Here is a 14033-nt window from a genome sequence, read left to right on the forward strand (position 1 = left end):
GGCACAAGTCAGAGTAAGTAGTAGTTAAAAGGCATGAGGATTAAGGACTTACAACAGCGGCTTTGACTGGTGTAGTCATGCCCTTCTTCTTGCTGGTGTGACAGTCCTTGAAGATTTCCACAGCATTTGGTTCAGGTACTTTTTGGTCCTTGCGGGCTTTCCTCTGCATTTGGAACAAGTCAATATAGATCTGATAATATGGTACAGCGAAAAGAGTGAAACAACAGCTAATTACAAGAGCCTCGCAGTGTGCAATATAGCTACGAGATCCTGTCGTCTGTTGGAATTTCACTTTCGTACGGTTGGCCTTGTTCTTTGAACAGTTCACCTACAAGAAGATAGATTTGTGTGGCACATGCGTAAATAGGACTTCAACATGTGATCTGATCACATATATATAATGTACCTGATACTTCGGATCGGACCAGTGTTTAACGAGGCCTCTCCAGTCTTCATCAGATATATTTTCCACTGGAGATGTTTGGGCAAGTTCACTGTTAGCCTTGCCTTCAAAGTGAGTTTTCCTCAAGTTATACCGATACTGTCGCAGAGCAGACTTGAAAACATGGGTGCAAGCTTGTCTGGTTGCATCATCTTGGCTATCCAACTTGAACCTCATCTGTTGAAAATTATGGGAGTCTCATTATCAGCAACCTAGAAAGTATTGGACAGAGCAAGACGATATTACTAGTTTCCATACATAACCATACTTACAGATAAATGGTCGAGGAAGGTGTTGAACTGGGTTTCGTCTTTGTCATTCCTGTACTGAATCCATGTTGGGAGGATACGTACATGACACCTAACAGCAACCGCTGCCTCTGATACTAACTTGGCTGACTCTGTAGCATCACGTGGCCTTTTTAAACCTGCCTCAAAACGGATCTCCATTCTTCCTCCTCTAGATTTAGTTAACCTATCGAGCATTATCCCTGATGTTTGTTTCCTCTTGCGCCTAGGTGCTAGTCCAACAACAAACATAGGAAGTGTTAGTGTACATCAAACTGTGAGACTACATATAAAGAAGCATGCAACTGTAACTTGACTCCAGCAACTACCTTCTTGCTGTTGAAGCTCACAAAGTTCATCTGATCTTGCCAACTCATCTTGTGTCAAGAGTGCTTCGGAAGTAGTGTCAGGTGGCAAGGGAGCTTGGGAACGTGCTGCTAGCTGAGTTGACGAACGAGTAAATCGTGCAGCTGGTGGTACTGTGGAAGGTGTTGCAACAACTAGGGTTGTCTCTGCTTGTTTGGTGGCAGCTATTTGTTTCTGTTTGGCTTGTTCTGCAGCTCGTGTAGCATGGGATACCCTGTCGGTACAATTTTCCGCTGGACTTTGACCTTCTATTGCACCATCAGTACCAGCAGAATCTGCAGGATTGTTCCGCTTCCCTTTCCCTGTCGTTCTGTCTTGCTTCCTCTTTCTCTGTGCCATGTTAAGTCAAGCCGACAAGAAAAACGAATAACAATTTAGTTCTTCAGAACAAATGTACTTTGATGTAAGAACATGGTGTGATAGACAGATATTGTATGTTCTAGAAACAGGAACACGTGTCTTAGTCACAAGTATAATGTGTAAAGTAAGCAGATGCAATTCAACAAAATTAGAAGCAATACAAGCTAGACATCATACATAACATGCAACCACATATAACAGTGCCAAGTTAGAGGGAGCACCTGTGATGGTGCACTAGGGGAGACGTGCTCATCACCAACACAGCTACGTTGAGTGTCTATGCATGTGTTGTCTTGGAAATCATCTTGGGGGGATGGAGGAGTAGAATATGTAGAGGCCCTCCATTTGGAAGGAGCACCTTCATCCGCTGCCTTGCTAACTTCCTTCCGCTTTATTGATTTTGAATTGTCAAGTAAAACCGACAAGAAAAAGCAATAAAATTCACTCTTCAGAACTCATTCGTGCATGATACTGACAATCACTACTTTGATGTAAGGCAAACACATGATTCCAGGATGGAATAATACGAAAAACAGGACGGCATGGCATATTCACAACTGTTTGTGTAAACTAAGCAGAAACCATTTCACCAAATAAGAAGCAATGCAAGCTAGACACCACGTGAAAGATGCAACCAATATGACTCTGCCAAGTTAAAAGTGTCCCATCATAAATGGCATTTCAACAAATTAGAAGCAGCGCATGCTATAAATCATATCAAAGATGCAACTAATATCACACTGCATATACTGAAGGTGTCTCGTCATATTGATTTATGCGGGATACAAAAAAACAATAGTTTTATGTGAGGACATGCTTAATAGACAGATGTACTATGTACTAAATACAGGAAGGCATGTCACATTAACAGGTATAATGTATAAGCTAAGCAGAATAGCACATGCAGTTTAACCAGATTGGAAGAATTACAATCTAGACACCATATGCAACATGCAACCACATATCACGCTGCCAAGTTAGAGCAAGCACCTGCGATGCTAGTGTAGGGGAAATGCGGTAATCAACTACAGAGCTACGTTCACTATCTTCATCTAGCCTTGCTGTTTCTTGAGAATCATGTCGGGAGGCTGACGCTGCATTCTTTAAATGAGGAGTATTCCGCTTGCCTGACTGCCTCATCATAAGTGATTGATGAGGGATACACAAGAACATTAGTTTGATGTAAGAACATGGTTAATACACAGATGTACTAGTATGTACCAAAAACAGAAAGGCATGTCATATTCAAAGGTATAATGTGTAAGCTAAGCAGATGCAATTTAACCAAATTGGAAGCAATACAAGCTAGACATCCGGCTGGAGTGGTAAGCATGATCATCTAGGACCTGAGAGCCTGGTGGGAGGCGGGCTGCTTCGCCACCATCGCGGCTTTTTAGTTGGCTTCCAGGTGATGCCTCTCTTTGCTGGGCTTGTCACTGGCTCGGCCAGTGCCCTGACTAGCTATTTGTCTTCTGGTGCTCACGGGATGGTGGTTCATGTAAAAAATATCTTTCCTTATCTTAATAAAGACCGACTTCGGCCTTTCGAATACAAGCTAGACACCATATGGAACATGCAACCACATATGACACCGTGAAGTTAAAGCAAGCACCTGGGATGGTGGTTCATGGCGAGCGAGATCATCAACTCCAGAGCTACGTTCCCCGTCTCCATCTGCTGACACTACACCCTTTATAGTCTTGAAACGTGTCTGGCTTAGCCGCGTACCACGCTGGAGCGACTTCTCTCTTATCTTTTCTGCTTCTGTCAAGGCAGGGTCTGAAATACCCTTGCATAAAAACACAATAGTGAGAGTATGGGTGAAGTGTGTGCAGAACTAGTGCACTGTAAAAGTAGCAGATAGCAGGTGGCTGAAAAATAAATGACAGGAGACATATGATAGCTCTACAACATTGCATGGCAAACAAAATTAGATTCTACTCCGTATGATTTTCTAATATATGAGCACAGGAAATGCAGGTACTCCTCCAGCACACCACCACATGTGGTCATGTCAAGATAACAGTCGACTGAAAATAAATAGGTCAGTCGATTTTTTTAATGAACCGTCCGATCTATAAGGAACGGGCAGATGGCCTTCGTCTACCTCCCGCCAGTCACTGTTGACGATCTTTCTCGAACCGCCAGCGACCACCGGCCCAGACCCCTGCCTCCGCCACCCCGCACTCCCCTCGACCTCACACCACCGCCGTGCTTGGCAGCGCCCCCAGGCCATCCCTTTAATCCCGGCCGACCTCCAGATCGGGCGCCAGTAGCTCTAGGCCCCACACGCCCCTAAGATAAACACCGAGGCGCTGCTTCCCCGGCGTAATAGGCGGACTAGCGCCTGTTACGCCGGGGAATGCTTCCGTTAATTGGGAATCAACTGACCAGGAATTGAAATTCAGGGGGGCGACGGACCTCTAGCTAAGGTGAAATAGTATATGAGGAGAAACCTTGTGCATGGCGAGTTTCTAGGAACATCTAGTATCAAGAAGAAGCGGTCAACTAGTGTCTTCTGTGGGATGAATACCATGCAAGCAGACACGTAAGATTTGCATGAATAAGGGAAGAGGAGTACCCTTATCGGTTGCCAGTGTGGTCTCCTCCATATGTCGCGGCGATCTTCTTTTTTCTCCCGGGGGAACCGATGTTTTGGAGAACCGTGGATTCTTGGACAAACCCATGGCCAAATTGTTGATTGTGTTGTCGTGGCCGTATGTCAGCAGAGGGGAAGCACATCCGAGGCGGCGAAGGATGGCGTAGCAGGAACAGCTCCGGTGCGGTGGAGGGGGCGAAGTTGGAGCGGTAGCGGTGAGGCGCAGGACGGCGTGGTTGAACTGGCTCAGGTACGGACGCCTCGGCCTCGGCTTGAACTACTAGCCGTGGAGGGCATTGCGGTTTGAGGTTGCGATGGACGACGACGTCGAGATATCGGCTCCGGCGTGATGGAGGAGGGCGGCGGTTGATGGGTGGAATGGGGTGGCGGACGGAGGACGCCGGGGTTTCACGGCTGGTGGAGAGGTAGTTTTTGCACCCACGGAGTACGAATGGGGAATCGGACGGGTGGGCGGGGGGGAGGGGGGAGAACCATGTTTCGGTCTGGGACGCGCTTTTTTTGGCTTTTTCGAACAGAAGATGGGACGCGCTTGTTTGAAATTTGGGGAAAGTACAAATTTTGCCCCCCTCTTAAATTTCGGACCTACTGCGGGTCGGGGGTAGGATGGTAATCCCAGGTGTCCCAAATAGTGGGCGGGAGCGATTTCGGCTGTGCGCATGTGTGCTTAGGCGGCCATTGTGTATGAATGTTTTTCGGAGGCGGTTGCGTGGCGTCTAGATGAAGCTACAAACCTACCCCGGTTTAGACCTTTGGATGTCGGGCCGGTAGGTTTCACGGGTCGGAGTTATTAGAAAAGTAATTTCCTTGTACTACCAAACATTGGTCTCACGCGGTTTCGGGCGAGTAGAGGCTCTTTTGGCGCTTCGTTCGAAATTTTGAAACACAAGCATTCACGTTTAGAGTACTCTTGAACTTTGAGGATTGACCTAAATAGACAACGTTAAATTTGACCTTGTATGTTTGAAAACCTCATTAAATTATCCGCTTCTTTTTGAAATTTTGACACTTGAAAATCCTATAACTACGATTATTTTGGAATGGAGGAGCTAAATTAGAATCTATTTTGTACACGACTACATATGCTATTATGTACAAAATCAGAGCAAAGATTGGTGCCCCCATAATTTAGGTATGATTTACAAATGCCATGATATCAAATTCAAATAATTGAATGGACTTCATGTTGAATTCGATTTTTTAAAACCACCTTAAGTTGAATTCAAATGTATGCTAGTTCATAGGTAGCTATTTATAATGTTCATTGTGTAACTTTCGTATGTATAATGTGCTTTACACACACAACATGAACTATACTCACGTTTATATTCGATTGCTAAAGCGATGCATTGTCTGGAGTTCAAAATACTAACTATGTGGATCAATTGTGTCGAATAATAACATAGACATGCTCAAATTCGATAGAATCTAGATGTCTGATGGATCAATGACCGTTCCTTACGCGAATTGCAAATATCATGATCCCATCCTAATATTTGGATACAATTTATATCTTTAATCAATGTGTACAGCAGTCTTGTACGTGTAGTTTCACTCTCCATCGGTGGTCTCTCACACATGCTCACACACTCTCTCCCGAGGTGTCTTTCTCGCACACATGCTCTCGATATAACCCTCCCTCCCTCTCGTAACCATTTACGACTGTTTTCACTAACCTTTATCACAAGCACTCTTCCTCTCGCAAGCATACACACGCACAATCCCCATCGACCCTTTCTATATACATAGACCTGCCTACGTGTCTCCTGTACGCACATTATCTTTAGGCATGTCTCTCACGCATTGTCTCACACCTCTCTTCCTAATCGACGAGTATGATTCTAGCAGAGCATTCTGTAGGATGCCCCTTAAAGTTAGGTTGGATGAATAGTAATATCAGAGATAAAGGGGTTACCTTAGTCCGAGAACCCAGGGTTACAAATCCTAGCCGGCTTTGTCAGTGGACATAGAGTCCTTCACAATTATGCTATCTTTGTCTTGTACGACTAGTCATCCATGGGTCTCCCTAAATGCGTCACGGGCCGACCAATGTGGCGCGGGACGGAACCGAACGAAGGGCCTCACCTCGACCCACCGGACCTCACGCGGTGACACACCCTCTGCCCCCATGTCTCGTTATCTTCTCACACCCACACATACCAACACAGACACCACACACAAAAATATATTCTCCTGGTGCCTCTATCCACTCCCCCCTTGCATATACACACTCAAGGGAATCTCTCGCCGTGACGTCATATTCGTCTCTCTCTCTCTAGACCACTCTCATTTCTCGTGCTATCTCTCCCACGCCCCCCCTGTCGGCCCCTCTATCCATGCCTCTCTCGAATACGTAATACACACACATACCTCTCTAGGCCCTGCCAAATGCATCAACTACACATTCACACATGTTACATCACGTACCCCATTGATCTAAAAAGCCCTCTCTTCACGTTTATTTCGCATACAACATTCCTTTTGAATAAAGTGTGGCCAAAAAAATATTTTAGAATTTCTACATATATACAACATTACAAAGTTATATGGAGGAGTATGAACGCTTGCATTGCATGGTGCCCACAATGATATTTATTCCGCACTGTGAATTTGTATATTTTTATACTATATATAAAGGTAGTCATAATAAAGAGAAACGAAGAGCATCTCTCTCTCCATCGCATACCCCCCCTCTACGCCCCTTTCAGGTACGCACACAAACTATCTCCAGGTCCTCTAAAAGTAAGCCCCCAGCACATTCACGCATGTTTCATCTTTCTCTCGCGATATATACAGTGACGATCATTGTATTTGAAGCGAAAGCACGATACGTACATTGGACTTCAGAATCCACTCATTACGGTCACCATTTACGTTTTGTGGTTATTATACAGTCACGGGCTCACCGTACAACTCTGTATTTGCTCAAGACACGACTAGTTGACCAGTTAAACGCTCCACGTGGCACCTCTAGTGTTGCATCACATTATCTCACTACCATCGGGCCCACCTGTCGGCTTGTATCTACTCTACATCTACACTCTTATAAAATACTAGCAAGATGCCCATGCGTTGCACGGAACATCAAGATGCATTTGTATGAGTAGTTTATCTTGTGGGAGAAAAGGATGAACAAGGGAAGGCCTTATTTGCAAGTGTGGAGAGGGGTGTGGGTATCTTTTTGCAAAATTGCCATAGTTTCCTTCCTATCCGTCAGATATAGATCGGACGGCCTATATTGCAGGATGGCAGGCACACGATCATCACCGACTATGCTTTTTATAAGAGTAGGGATAAAATACACTCTTATAAAAAACAGAGTTGGTGATGATGGTGTGCCTGCCATCCTGCAATATAGGTCGTCCGATTTATATCTGACGGATAGGAAAGAAACTATGACAATTTTGCCTAAGATGTACCCACACACCTCTCCACATTTGCAAATAAGGCCTTCCCTCGTTCATCCTTTTCTCTCACAAGATAAACTAGTCATACAAATGCATCTTGATGTTACGTGCAACGCACGGGCATCTTGCTAGTAAGAATGAAAACAAACGACAAAAAAATATTGGACGGTGGTTCGAAGTCATGACCGCGGGCACAGCGGACAAGGTGGCCTTGTATTGGTATGCTGAGCCATCTGTTTTAACACACAGGAGCTGGTGTGGTGATTATACACACACGCATGCATGCACACGAACTGCATGCACGCAACACTCACATGAACACATGCACCCACGCACGCACGCAACACTCACACGTACACACGCAGCCACGCACGCACGCAACACTCACACTCACACGCACACATGCATGCACACACCAGTACACCACACGACCAACACACACTCTCATGCTCAAGTGCTCAACCTACACGTGCATGCGCACACATCAGGCCCTGACAGTGTAGCGACCAGACCTCAAATGGTCTGTGCTGCTGTGCACCAGTGTCATCCCTGGATCAGTAATGCTGACACGCACAGTACAAATGGAGGATTTATAACAGAGTAGCAATCACACACTTATTACATCGAATATCTCCAAAGAGATTAAGTATGATAAATATGGCTTAAGGCCATCTAAATACGATAACAGCGGAAGACTTGGAAGATAAGTGAGTCCATCAACTCCAGCGGCATCACTGAGTATAAGACCACGACCTAAGGCACCTTACTCGTCGTCTGAAAAGTCTGCAACATGAAATGTTGCAGCCCGAAAACGGGTCAGCACATGGAATATGCTGGCAATGTAACACATAAAGAATAATGAACAATAATAATGCTATACTACATGCATATATGGCTGGTGGAAAGCTCTATGGTTACAATTTTGCGAAAAGCCAATTTTTCCCTACTTCAAAGGAATAAATTTTATTTAACTATCATGGTGGTTGTGAAACATTGAGATGGTTGACAGCATCTCAATCCCAATTAAGAATCATCATTAACCCAACAAAATTAATTAAAAGTAACATGGTGATGAGATTCACGTGACAATCCAAGTACTAGATACTCAAGTTGTCCATAACCGGGGACACGGCTAACCATGATTAGTTTGTACACTCTGCAGAGGTTTGTGCACTTTTCCCCACAAGACTCGATCTCCTCCGTTGGATTGCTTGCACTACATGGTGTTTGAGTAACGGATGACCGAGACACAGTCTTTCAGAAGTGTTTGCACCTTACGTATGGGTAGACAGTTACACCTACTTTCCCCTACATCTGCTAGTCTACCACTGTAAGAGTTCACACAACTTAGTCAACTATGCTAGAGCCCATAATAGCTTGCGGCTGCACACGGAAGTTTCTAGCATGAATAATCTCATGATCCCTTTGAACCTGGGTGGCGGTCCAAAAGAAAAACAGGCAATCCTGGAATACCCAGGTACCTCAATCCACCCAGATGTGAGTTTTAGTTGCCACCTTAAGTAAACCCTTAATTAACAATCTCACATCTGTCATGGAAATCTCTCAAACCCAATCCACGTCTACGAGCATAGCATGGCAATATAATAGCAGCGTAGAAGTAACTCCCAAGGGTTTGATAAACAAAACACGTGATAGGTACTACCTCAACTACTTCCCAATACCCACAATTTAATTAGATCCTAATCATGCAAGTGTTTGAGGAAAATAGATCTAATGCAATAAAAACTGGGTATGGAAGGTATATGATCAAAGTGTTACTTGCCTTGCTGATGATCCGCAAAACCTAGCGATTCGAAGTAACAAGCGGCACACTCCGGGTACTCTATCGCAAACAAACAAGCAAACAATAAGTACTCATCTAATGCACAGGTAAAACTCGAATGAAAGATCCAACCAGAAAGTTCAACTTAAGAACTCCGGTTTGCAAAAATAATCAACTCGAAAGAAACAACGAAAGTCAAACTGCGAAAGAAAGAAGCTTCGTTTACTAATCTGGATCTAGGTCAAATTTTACAGTAGCAAAAACTTGTTTGAGTAGGTTAAACGGAAAGATAATTTTGAGACGAAACTCTAGGCGCTTGAATCGCCTGATTCCGATAAACGAGCGAAAAGTTAAAAAGAAACGAAGATTCAATCAGAAATCGAATCTGAGATATTCGCAGAAAAATCCGACGAAAAAGAAAAACGGACGAACGGTTAAAGAACGGACGTTCGTTAACGGAGAAAAACCGACGAACGCGTTCGTTAAAACGAACGGTTCGGTGAACGCTCGCAAAATAACAAAACCGAAAAAACCGATCTAGGGTTTTTTTTAAAACGAATGGTTTTTTTAAAGAAAACCGGCAACCGAACGAGCGGCGAGGTACCTCGTCGGGGCGTGCTCCGGCGGGGCTCCGGCGGCTCGGGGCGAGGGCGGCGAGGGCGCGGGGTGCGGGGTGCTCGGGGGGTGCGAGGGGCGGCGAACGGCGGCGGCTTCGAGCTCCGGCTCCGGCGGCGGGGCGGGCAAGTGCGGCGGCGGCGGCTTGAGAGAAGAGGGGGGTGCGGGGGTATAAATAGGAGGGGGGGCTCCGGTGGCTTGGGGGAGGGGCAAGCCGGCGGGGGCGTGCGGGGCTCGGACTCCGGCGGCGGCGGCTCCCGTGCGCGAGGAGGACGACGCGGGCGGGCCGGCCTGCGGCTCGGCTGGGCTCGGCCCAGTCGGGCGCAGTGCATTTTTTTAAACTTCCGCGGAAAATAATTCGTAGAAAAATAAATAAAAGTCCAAAAAAGATAAAACAAATTTTCCCCGTCTAGTTAGAAAATCTAGAATAGGGTGAACGTTTTTTTAACACAAATTAAATTTTTGAAAACATGCATTTTTTAATGCAATTAAAATTGCAAATAAAATCCGAATAAATTCCAATAAATGATTTTAACACTTTTTCTCCAGTATTTCAATTGTTTTGGAGAAGTCATATTTTCTCCTCTCGTTTATTATTAAAATGAAATATTTTTCCGGAGAGAAAATAATTAAAACCAAAATCCTCGTTTTATTATTTGATGAAAATCAAATATGAAAATTCGAGAAATTCCCCAACTCTCTCCGAGGGTCCTTGAGTTGCTTAGGACTTATCGAGGATTTTGTCAAAATGCAATAAAACATGATATGCAATGATGATCTATGTATAACATACCAAATTGAAAATTTGGGATGTTACAGACAGACACATACACAACCAGGTGATTCCCGCGCACGGGGTGGAGTCTTGTCGCGCATGCGTAAATTTGTGTTTATCTGACCTTTTCCCTATGCGAACTGACAAGTGGGACCCACAAGGAACGTGGTCAATTTAACTAGTCAACATGGTGCCACGCAGACTATTTGGCCGGTCAACAGAGTGCAATTCGATGCTGAACCGTGAGCAAGTGACCGTATAATCACCGCAAAACATATATAGTGACCGTAATCAGCTTATTCTGAAGTTCAGTGAACGTATTACGCTTTTCTCTCTGTAGGCCCTCCAAAACTACATCTCTACACATTCTCGCATGTTACATCTAACAACTATGCAATACAGCACTACTACTACACTCTAACACAATAAATCATATGTGTTTTTAGTTTTACTAGATATCATATTGTTACTTAATTATTCAGTTCGCATACATTAAAATTGCCTTTGAAATGTATGGTCAATATCATATACCGCGCTGGAAAAATCCCGCCCTTTCCTGTTTAATCGGGTTTGTATCGATGGATCGTGCGAAACAGCAAAACTATAGTACTATATACAGTACAAGTGACAGTTCACTGGGCCGTCGTGTCGTGTACTCCTCTGTCGTAAGAGTGGAGCGCTCGCTTTCATAAATCTTCTAGTCCCTTTCGCCGACATGTGGGGCATCAAGCTACCGGGTCCACGTGCCATACCGGAATACAGTGCAGAGCAGCCGGGGTGAAGCACCCAGTCATGGCGCCGGCGTAGTAATGAGCAATGAGGCGTCAAATCACAAAGCTGCACCTTTCCCGCAGTTAAGTTGGAGGGACGAAGTAATAATGCTAAAAAAAGAAGTTGGAGGGACGAAGCAACCATCATTTCACTCGTTGCCGAATCTGCTTCTCCCTCATCTACTTCAAGTTAACCACGTGTTGCTTCTGCCGTTGTTCTTCCTCATGTGGGAAGCGGATCGGCTTGGTAAAGCACTGACACGTGGGACCGCATGTTAGCAAACCGCCAGGACAACGTCCTCTAAAAATAAGAAACCTCCCCCGCCATCCGCGCGTCAAAATCACCTCCTTTTTACTAATCTTGATTCTATAATTTTTTAGATCAATATAATTGAGATTTGTATAGATAGCACACAGGAGCAAAACCAAGTGGTACGGTTAAGGGCATCCACAATGTGTAGCCAAATGTGAAAATAGCTTTTGGCATCATGGGAACCATTGTGGACGGTGTTGCCAGAGCCAAAAGGATGGAACCGAAGCTCCCTGATTGATTGATTGAAGGAATAGAAAAATGCAACGTCTCTCCTCTTTCTCCCGTGCTTGGACGCCTGTATAGTATAGAGGACAAAGTCTACTCCCTTGTCCCTTCTATCACAAATCACAAAGCAGTGAAGCGTCAAATCACAAAGCACGGACGAAGCAACCATCATTTCACTCTTCGCTGACTCCGCTTCTCCATCGTCTTCTTCGAGAAACCATCTCACCGCACTAAGCTGGACGGACGACGCTATTGTGTATGAGTAGTACTAGTACATTTACGCGTCCTTTGGTTCAACGGACTTCCTGGATGCAAATAAGGCGGTTGTCTCGGCTTGCAGGCGGCACTTGCGAACGACTAACCGTGGTCTCCCTCAATGGTGTTCTCCGTCGAACGCACTTTGCCAAACCACAACGTTCGACATATCATCGACGTCACCGCAATGGGGAAGGAAGTCAAATATAGTTACTACCTCTGTTGGAAAAGGCAGTGCCTAGATGGCGCTTAGGCACGCCTAGGCGCTAGGCAGTGGCCAAACGCCTCGCCTAGGGCATAAATGGATGTCTAGGCAGGGCAAGCAAGGAATTGCCTACCCAAGCAAGAAATCATGCCACATACTACATCGATATGCCAAACGGGTTATATTCCAATGGCAATAGATGATAATTAACTTATTTATATGCCCTAAACTAATATCAACACCCATATAATAATCACAAATACACTACGGGTAAAAACTATATTACCGCCTAGGCTGCGCCTAGGGCGCTTAGGCACCGCCTAGGCACTAGGCGAAGGCCAACCGCCTCGCTTATGCCTACCGCTTTTTCCAACCTTGGTTACTACCTCCATTTTTTTGTACACAAGGCCAGTATATCAAAATTACAATTTCCAAAAGGACACTAACACTAATCGAGGCAAAATTGATGGGGTTTGCCTCGTACTAGCAACCAAGGACATTAATATCCCCTGCATGCATGCGGAAGTGAGAAGGTTGGTTTGCATGGCGCTGCATTAATCAAGAAATGAGGAGTGAGATGGTTAGCTCTTTGGGCTTTGGAGAAAAAATATGCATTAATTGACACGTGAAACGAGGATTTGTATTGATTAATCCCGCGAAGGAAAACCCCGCCTTTCTTTTTTAACACTAGTACTCCTAGTACGTAGTACTACGTACTTATCCTGTTTGGGTCTAGGCGTTGCATTGCCATACTTCGCCACACATTTTTGCCAAGCTTGCCTAAAGTTTTCAAAATGAAAAGGAGGTACACTTGCACATGGCTGTCGCGGTCGCACCGCACCCTCACACGGTCGCTCCTGCACGCCGCGGTCGCACCGCACCCTCACATGCACAGTCGCTCCTGCACGCCGCAAACCCAACCAAGGGAACGCACCCTCACTGACACGTGCTGTCGCATGTGAACAAACCAAACTCAGCCATCCTACCGCTGACACATAATTTTCGTTCATAGAGTATGTTTATCCAACCGCATGTTGGGGAGTATCCGTACGACCCGTGCGGTGGTCTGTTGGGGAAGAAGAAGAGGTGAGGAAGAAGGGTTAGGAGACGTAGGATATTCATCCAACCGCCTGAAATGGTAGACTGACCCAAGTCAGGCGACTTGCATAACAATATATGTTTTTACACAGCAAAAGATCCATAAAAACAACAACATAAAGAAAAACTATCACTGCTCGCGGAACGAGACGGCCTCGTCGTCTTTGGCTGCCGGCGCGAACCAGCCGTAGCTGCCGACGTGTGTCTCCGCACCGTGGTTGTCCTCGGCCTCCAGCTACTCGTTCACGCGGAGCGTGCGGGCGCTCTGCACGGACGAGAGCACCGCCCGGTTCAAGTCGAGGACGTCCGGTTCCGCCTGCAGGAGGGCCTCGATGGCAGCGGCATCCGCGCGCTCCGCGTCGAGTCGAGCCTCCGCCGCCCGGTTCAAGTCCAGGACGTCCGGTTCCGCCTGCAGGAGGGCCTCGATGAGAGCGGCATCCGCGCGCTCCGCGTCGAGTTGAGCCTCTGCCGCCCGGTTCAAGTCCAGGACGTCCGGTTCCGCCTGCAGGAGGGCC

The sequence above is a fragment of the Triticum aestivum genome, chromosome 5D (assembly GCF_018294505.1).
Source record: "Triticum aestivum cultivar Chinese Spring chromosome 5D, IWGSC CS RefSeq v2.1, whole genome shotgun sequence".
In the NCBI taxonomy this organism is placed as follows: domain Eukaryota; kingdom Viridiplantae; phylum Streptophyta; class Magnoliopsida; order Poales; family Poaceae; genus Triticum; species Triticum aestivum.